Source organism: Mustelus asterias, unplaced genomic scaffold, assembly GCF_964213995.1.
Source record: "Mustelus asterias unplaced genomic scaffold, sMusAst1.hap1.1 HAP1_SCAFFOLD_989, whole genome shotgun sequence".
Classification (NCBI taxonomy): Eukaryota; Metazoa; Chordata; class Chondrichthyes; order Carcharhiniformes; family Triakidae; genus Mustelus; species Mustelus asterias.
Genome location: NW_027590935.1, coordinates 105,001 through 112,500, shown reverse-complemented (window position 1 = coordinate 112,500; position 7,500 = coordinate 105,001).

Sequence of the window (7,500 nt, the reverse complement as noted above, 5' to 3'; positions counted from 1 at the left end):
CAGCGCGGCCGATGGTCTCAACCATTCCGGCCGCCGGCGGAGCTCCACCCGGGGCTGCAACCGGGTGAGGTCCGGGCCCTCGGTCGTGCCCGTCGGCTGGACCATCTCTCTTGCCAGAGACTAAGTCCAGTTTGGTTAATGATTTACCAGAGCTCCGTTCAGCGCGGCCGATGGTCTCAACCATTCCGGCCGCCGGCGGAGCTCCACCCGGGGCTGCAACCGGGTGAGGTCCGGGCCCTCGGTCGTGCCCGTCGGCTGGACCATCTCTCTTGCCAGAGACTAAGTCCAGTTTGGTTAATGATTTACCAGAGCTCCGTTCAGCGCGGCCGATGGTCTCAACCATTCCGGCCGCCGGCGGAGCTCCACCCGGGGCTGCAACCGGGTGAGGTCCGGGGCCCTCGGTCGTGCCCGTCGGCTGGACCATCTCTCTTGCCAGAGACTAAGTCCAGTTTGGTTAATGATTTACCAGACCTCCGTTCAGCGCGGCCGATGGTCTCAACCATTCCGGCCGCCGGCGGAGCCCCACCCGGGGCTGCAACCGGGTGAGGTCCGGGCCCTCGGTCGTGCCCGTCGGCTGGACCATCTCTCTTGCCAGAGACTAAGTCCAGTTTGGTTAATGATTTACCAGACCTCCGTTCAGCGCGGCCGATGGTCTCAACCATTCCGGCCGCCGGCGGAGCCCCACCCGGGGCTGCAGCCGGGTGAGGTCCGGGCCCTCGGTCGTGCCCGTCGGCTGGACCATCTCTCTTGCCAGAGACTAAGTCCAGTTTGGTTAATGATTTACCAGACCTCCGTTCAGCGCGGCCGATGGTCTCAACCATTCCGGCCGCCGGCGGAGCCCCACCCGGGGCTGCAACCGGGTGAGGTCCGGGCCCTCGCTCGAGGGGAAGGCACCCCCGGCCGCGGCCGGTGCCCAGGCCGCCGCTTTTCCGACGGCCGAAAAAGTCGGAAAAACGGCCAAAAATCCGGAGAAATACTAGCCCATTCTGGCCGAACGGCCGTCGGGGCGGCGGCCCGGTGCGGTCCCGGCAGACCTGGGGGCTCGAGCGGGGCCCTGTTTCGATTTTCCGCCTTCAATGCAGCAAAGTCAAAACTGGTTAATGAGTTGCCACATGTCATTGCCATCGCCTTCCTGCTATTCTGCAGGTACCCCGCCAACCCCCCGTGCCAGAAAATGCAAGTGGCCACCTCGGCGGGGTGTGCCCCGGTAGTCCTACCGGGGAAGGGGCCCGGAGGCCCCGCAAAACGGTTCAATCTCAACTCCATCCCCACTTCCGGGGGTAACTGGTTAACCAGCCTCGGGACTCCCCTGCCAGAAAATGCGAGTGGCCACCTCGGCGGGACGGATCCGCCGAGCTCTGCGGGAAACCGTGCACCCTGCCCCGCCACCACCGACCGGATCTGACTTCATAGAGCTCCGTGCGGCTCCCATTTTTGCTCTGCGGGGCCAGGGAGCCTCCGAATCGGAAGGACTACCGCCATCGCGGGTGCATCACTGCTGCCGGGTGGCCACGGCCTGCCAGCCCTCACCTGGACCCCCCCCTCCTGCGCCAGGGGCCAAGTCCAGTTTGGTTAATGAGTTACCCGAGCTCCGTTCAGCGCGGCCGATGGTCTCAACCATTCCGGCCGCCGGCGGAGCTCCTCCGGGGCTGCAAACGGGTGAATTCCGGGCCCTCGCTCGAGGGGAAGGCACCCCCGGCCGCGGCCGGTGGCCAGGCCGCCGCTTTTCCGACGTCCGAAAAAGTCGGAAAAACGGCCAAAAATCCGGAGAAATACTAGCCCATTCTGGCCGAACGGCCGTCGGGGCGGCGGCCCGGTGCGGTCCCGGCAGACCTGGGGGCTCGAGCGGGGCCCTGTTTCGATTTTCCGCCTTCAATGCAGCAAAGTCAAAACTGGTTAATGAGTTGCCACATGTCATTGCCATCGCCTTCCTGCTATTCTGCAGGTACCCCGCCAACCCCCCGTGCCAGAAAATGCAAGTGGCCACCTCGGCGGGAACACCTCCGGTAGTCATGCCGCCGAAGAGGTCCCGACGGCGGCATGAGGGGGTCAAATCCATCCCGATGGGGACCGACGGTTCTTTTTAAAAACGCGTTTTTTCGCGATTTCAACGGCCGGGCCGCCTCGCCCCGGGTCGCCACGACCCCGAACCGCCACCCGCCGGTCGCCGAAGCCGATAGAGCGCCGCCTACCGGTCATCAAATAATTGGTTAATGAGTTCCCCCGAAGTTGGTTAATGTTTTCCCGGCTGTTGCTTAGTCTGATCCCCGCAGCTCCTGATACTAAGGGCAGCTGCTTAATGTACTGCCCCCTGTTGGACAATGGCTTCCCCGCCGTTGGTTGATGCTTTACCCGCCTCTGGTGGATGTTTTCCCGAAACTGGTTAATGAGTTCCCACGAAACTGGTTAATGAGTTCCCACGAAGTTGTTTTCCCCGCTGCTGGTTCATTTGCACCCCGCTGCTCCTGATACTGAGGGCAGCTGCTTAACGTGCTCCCCCCTGTTGGACGAAGGCTTCCCCGCCGTTGGTTGATGCTTTCCCCGCCTCTGGTGGATGTTTTCCCGAAACTGGTTAATGAGTTCCCCCGAAACTGGTTAATGAGTTCCCACGAAGCTGTTTTCCCCGCTGCTGGTTCATTTGTACCCCGCTGCTCCTGATACTAAGGGCAGCTGCTTAATGTGCTCCCGCCTGTTGGACAATGGCTTCCCCGCCGCTGGTTGATGTTTTCCCCGCCATTGGTGGAAGGTTTCCCGAAACTGGTTAATGAGTTCCCCCGAAACTGGTTAATGAGTTCCCACGAAACTGGTTAATGAGTTCCCCCGCGGTTGGTTGATCTTTTCCCGGCTGTTGCTTAATCTGATCCCCGCTGCTCCTGATACTTAGGGCAGCTGCTTATTGTACTGCCCCCTGTTGGACAATGGCTTCCCCGCCGTTGGTTGATGCTTTCCCCGCCCCTGGTGGATGTTTTCCCGAAACTGGTTAATGAGTTCCCCCGAAACTGGTTAATGAGTTCCCACGAAGCTGTTTTCCCCGCTGCTGGTTCATTTGTACCCCGCTGCTCCTGATACTAAGGGCAGCTGCTTAATGCGCTCCCGCCTGTTGGACAATGGCTTCCCCGCCGCTGGTTGATGTTTTCCCCGCCATTGGTGGAAGGTTTCCCGAAACTGGTTAATGAGTTCCCCCGAAACTGGTTAATGAGTTCCCACGAAACTGGTTAATGAGTTCCCCCGCGGTTGGTTGATCTTTTCCCGGCTGTTGCTTAATCTGATCCCCGCTGCTCCTGATACTTAGGGCAGCTGCTTATTGTACTGCCCCCTGTTGGACAATGGCTTCCCCGCCGTTGGTTGATGCTTTCCCCGCCCCTGGTGGATGTTTTCCCGAAACTGGTTAATGAGTTCCCACGAAACTGGTTAATGAGTTCCCACGAAGTTGTTTTCCCCGCTGCTGGTTCATTTGTACCCCGCTGCTCCTGAGACTAAGGGCAGCTGCTTAATGTGCTCCCCACTGTTGGACAAAGGCTTCCCGGCCGTTGGTCGATGCTTTCCCCGCCTTTGGTGGAGGATTTCCCGAAACTGGTTAATGAGTTCCCCAGAAACTGGTTAATGAGTTCCCACGAAACTGGTTAATGAGTTCCCCCGCGGTTGGCTGATCTTTTCCCGGCTGTTGCTTAATCTGATCCCCGCGGCTCCTGATACTAAGGGCAGCTGCTTAATGTGCTCCCCACTGTAGGACAATGGCTTCCCCGCCGCTGGTTGATGCTTTCCCCGCCTTTGGTGGAAGTTTTCCCGAAACTGGTTAATGAGTTCCCAGGAAACTGGTTAATGAGTTCCCCCGCGGTTGGTTGATCTTTTCCCGGCTGTTGCTTAATCTGTTCCCCGCTGCTCCTGATACTAAGGGCAGCTGCTTAATGTGCTCCCCCCTGTTGGACAATGGCTTCCCCGTCGTTGGTTGATGCTTTCCCCGCCTTTGGGTGGAAGTTTTCCCGAAACTGGTTAATGAGTTCCCACGAAACTGGTTAATGAGTTCCCACGAAACTGGTTAATGAGTTCCCACGAAGCTGTTTTCCCCGCTGCTGGTTCATTTGTACCCCGCCGCTCCTGATACTAAGGGCAGCTGCTTAATGTGCTCCCGCCTGTTGGACAATGGCTTCCCCGCCGCTGGTTGATGTTTTCCCCGCCTTTGGTGGAAGGTTTCCCGAAACTGGTTAATGAGTTCCCCCGAAACTGGTTAATGAGTTCCCACGAAACTGGTTAATGAGTTCCCCCGCGGTCGGTTGATCTTTTCCCGGCTGTTGCTTAATCTGATCCCCGCTGCTCCTGATACTTAGGGCAGCTGCTTAATGTGCTCCCCACTGTTGGACAGTGGCTTCCCCGCCGTTGGTTGATGCTTTCCCCGCCTTTGGTTGATGTTTTCCCGAAACTGGTTAATGAGTTCCCCCGAAACTGGTTAATGAGTTCCCACGAAGTTGTTTTCCCCGCTGCTGGTTCATTTGTACCCCGCTGCTCCTGATACTAAGGGCAGCTGCTTAGTGTACTTCCCCCTGTTGGACAATGGCTTCCCCGCCGCTGGTTGATGTTTTCCCCGCCTTTGGTGTAGGATTTCCCGAAACTGGTTAATGAGTTCCCACGAAACTGGTTAATGAGTTCCCCCGCGGTTGGCTGATCTTTTCCCGGCTGTTGCTTAATCTGATCCCCGCTGCTCCTGATACTAAGGGCAGCTGCTTAATGTGCTCCCCACTGTTGGACAATGGCTTCCCCGCCGTTGGCTGATGCTTTCCCCGCCTTTGGTGGACGTTTTCCCGAAACTGGTTAATGAGTTCCCACGAAACTGGTTAATGAGTTCCCACGAAACTGGTTAATGAGTTCCCCCGCGGTTGGCTGATCTTTTCCCGGCTGTTGCTTAATCTGATCCCCGCTGCTCCTGATACTAAGGGCAGCTGCTTAATGTGCTCCCCCCTGTTGGACAATGGCTTCCCCGCCGTTGGTTGATGTTTTCCCCGCCTTTGGTGGACGTTTTCCCGAAACTGGTTAATGAGTTCCAACGAAACTGGTTAATGAGTTCCCACGAAACTGGTTAATGAGTTCCCCCGCGGTTGGTTGATCTTTTCCCGGCTGTTGCTTAATCTGATCCCCGCTGCTGCTGATACTAAGGGCAGCTGCTTAATGTGCTCCCCCCTGTTGGACAATCGCTTCCCCGCCGTTGGTTGATGCTTTCCCCGCCTCTGGTGGAAGTTTTCCCGAAACTGGTTAATGAGTTCCCACGAAACTGGTTAATGAGTTCCCACGAAACTGGTTAATGAGTTCCCCCGCGGTTGGCTGATCTTTTCCCGGCTGTTGCTTAATCTGATCCCCGCTGCTCCTGAGACTAAGGGCAGCTGCTTAATGTGCTCCCCACTGTTGGACAGTGGCTTCCCCGCCGTTGGTCGATGCTTTCCCCGCCTTTGGTGGAGGTTTTCCCGAAACTGGTTAATGAGTTCCCACGAAACTGGTTAATGAGTTCCCCCGCGGTTGGCTGATCTTTTCCCGGCTGTTGCTTCATCTGTTCCCCGCTGCTCCTGAGACTAAGGGCAGCTTCTTGATGTGCTCCCCCCCTGTTGGACAATGGCTTCCCCGCCGTTGGTTGATGCTTTCCCCGCCTTTGGTGGAAGTTTTCCCGAAACTGGTTAATGAGTTCCCACGAAACTGGTTAATGCGTTCCCACGAAACTGGTTAATGAGTTCCCCCGCGGTTGGCTGATCTTTTCCCGGCTGCTGCTTAATCTCTTCCCCGCTACTCCTGAGACTAAGGGCAGCTGCTTAGTGTACTCCCCGTTGTTGGTTCCTGGCTTCCCCAGTGTTTAGCCTGCCGTTGGTTCATGTCTTCCCGATATTTCGTTCATGTTTTCCCCCGAAGTTGGTGAATGTTTTCCCGGCTGTTGGATAATCTGTTCCCCGCTGCTCCTGAGACTGAGGGCAACTGCTTAATGTACTCCCCGCTGTTGGTTAATGGCTTCCCCGGTGTTTGTTCAACCACCCCCCCCCCCCCCCCCCCCCCGCACCCGCGGTTAGGGTTAGGGTTCGGGTTAGGGTTAGGGTCAAGGCACAGGCAGAAACACGCCCTTACTACACACTCCATGCTCACAAGCACTCCACATTGACTCTCCACGCCCGCACAGGCGCCCCTCACGCCGGCCACACTTTCAAATTGCTCCGTTAGGGTTAGGGTTAGGGTTAGGGCTAGGGCTAGGGCTCGGGTTAGGGTTCGGGTGACGGCTACGGTTAGGGTTAGCGCTAGGGTTAGGGTTAGTGTTAGGGTCAAGGCACAGGCAGAAACACGCCCTTACAACACACTCCATGCTCACAAGGACTCCACATCGACTCTCCACGCCCGCACAGGCGCCCCTCACGCCGGCCACACTTTCAAATTGCTCCGTTAGGGTTAGGGTTAGGGCTAGGGCTAGGGCTCGGGTTAGGGTTCGGGTGACGGCTACGGTTAGGGTTAGCGCTAGGGTTAGGGTTAGTGTTAGGGTCAAGGCACAGGCAGAAACACGCCCTTACAACACACTCCATGCTCACAAGGACTCCACATCGACTCTCCACGCCCGCACAGGCGTCCCTCGCGCCGGTCACACTTTCAAATTGCTCCCTTAGGGTTAGGCTTAGGGTTAGGCTAGGGTTAGGGTTAGGGCTAGGGCTCGGGCTAGGGTTAGGCTTAGTGTTAGGGTTAGTGTTAGGGTTAGGGCTAGCGTTAGGGCTATGGTTAGGTTTTGGGCTAGGGTTAGGGTTAGTGTTAGGGTTAGTGTTAGGGTTAGGGCTAGGGTTAGGGCTTTGGTTAGGGTTAGGGCCACGGTTAGGGTTAGGGTTAGGGTTAGGGTTTGGGCTAGGGTTAGGGTTAGGGTTAGTGTTAGGGTTAGGGCTAGGGTTAGCGCTTTGGTTAGGGTTAGGGTTTGGGCTAGGGTTAGGGTTAGTGTTAGGGTTAGGGTTAGTGTTAGGGTTAGGGCTAGGGCTAGGGCTTTGGTTAGGGTTAGGGCCACGGTTAGGGTTAGGGTTTGGGCTAGGGTTAGGGTTAGTGTTAGGGTTAGGGTTAGGGCTAGGGTTAGGGTGAGGGCTAGTGCTCGGGCTAGGGTTAGGCTTAGTGTTAGGGTTCGGGTTAGGGCTAGGGTTTGGGTGAGGGCTCGTGCTCGGGCTAGGGTTAGGCTTTGTTTTAGGGTTAGGGCGCGGGTTTGGGTTAGTCTTAGAGTTAGGCTTAGGGTTATGCTTAGGGTCAGGGCACATGCAGAATCACGCCCTTACTCAACACTCCGTGCTCACAAGCACTCCACATTGACTCTCCACGCCCGCACAGGCGCCCCTCACGCCGGCCACACTTTCAAATTGCTCCGTTAGGGTTAGGGTTAGGGTTAGGGCTAGGGCTAGGGCTCGGGTTAGGGTTCGGGTGACGGCTACGGTTAGGGTTAGCGCTAGGGTTAGGGTTAGTGTTAGGGTCAAGGCACAGGCAGAAACACGCCCTTACAACACACTC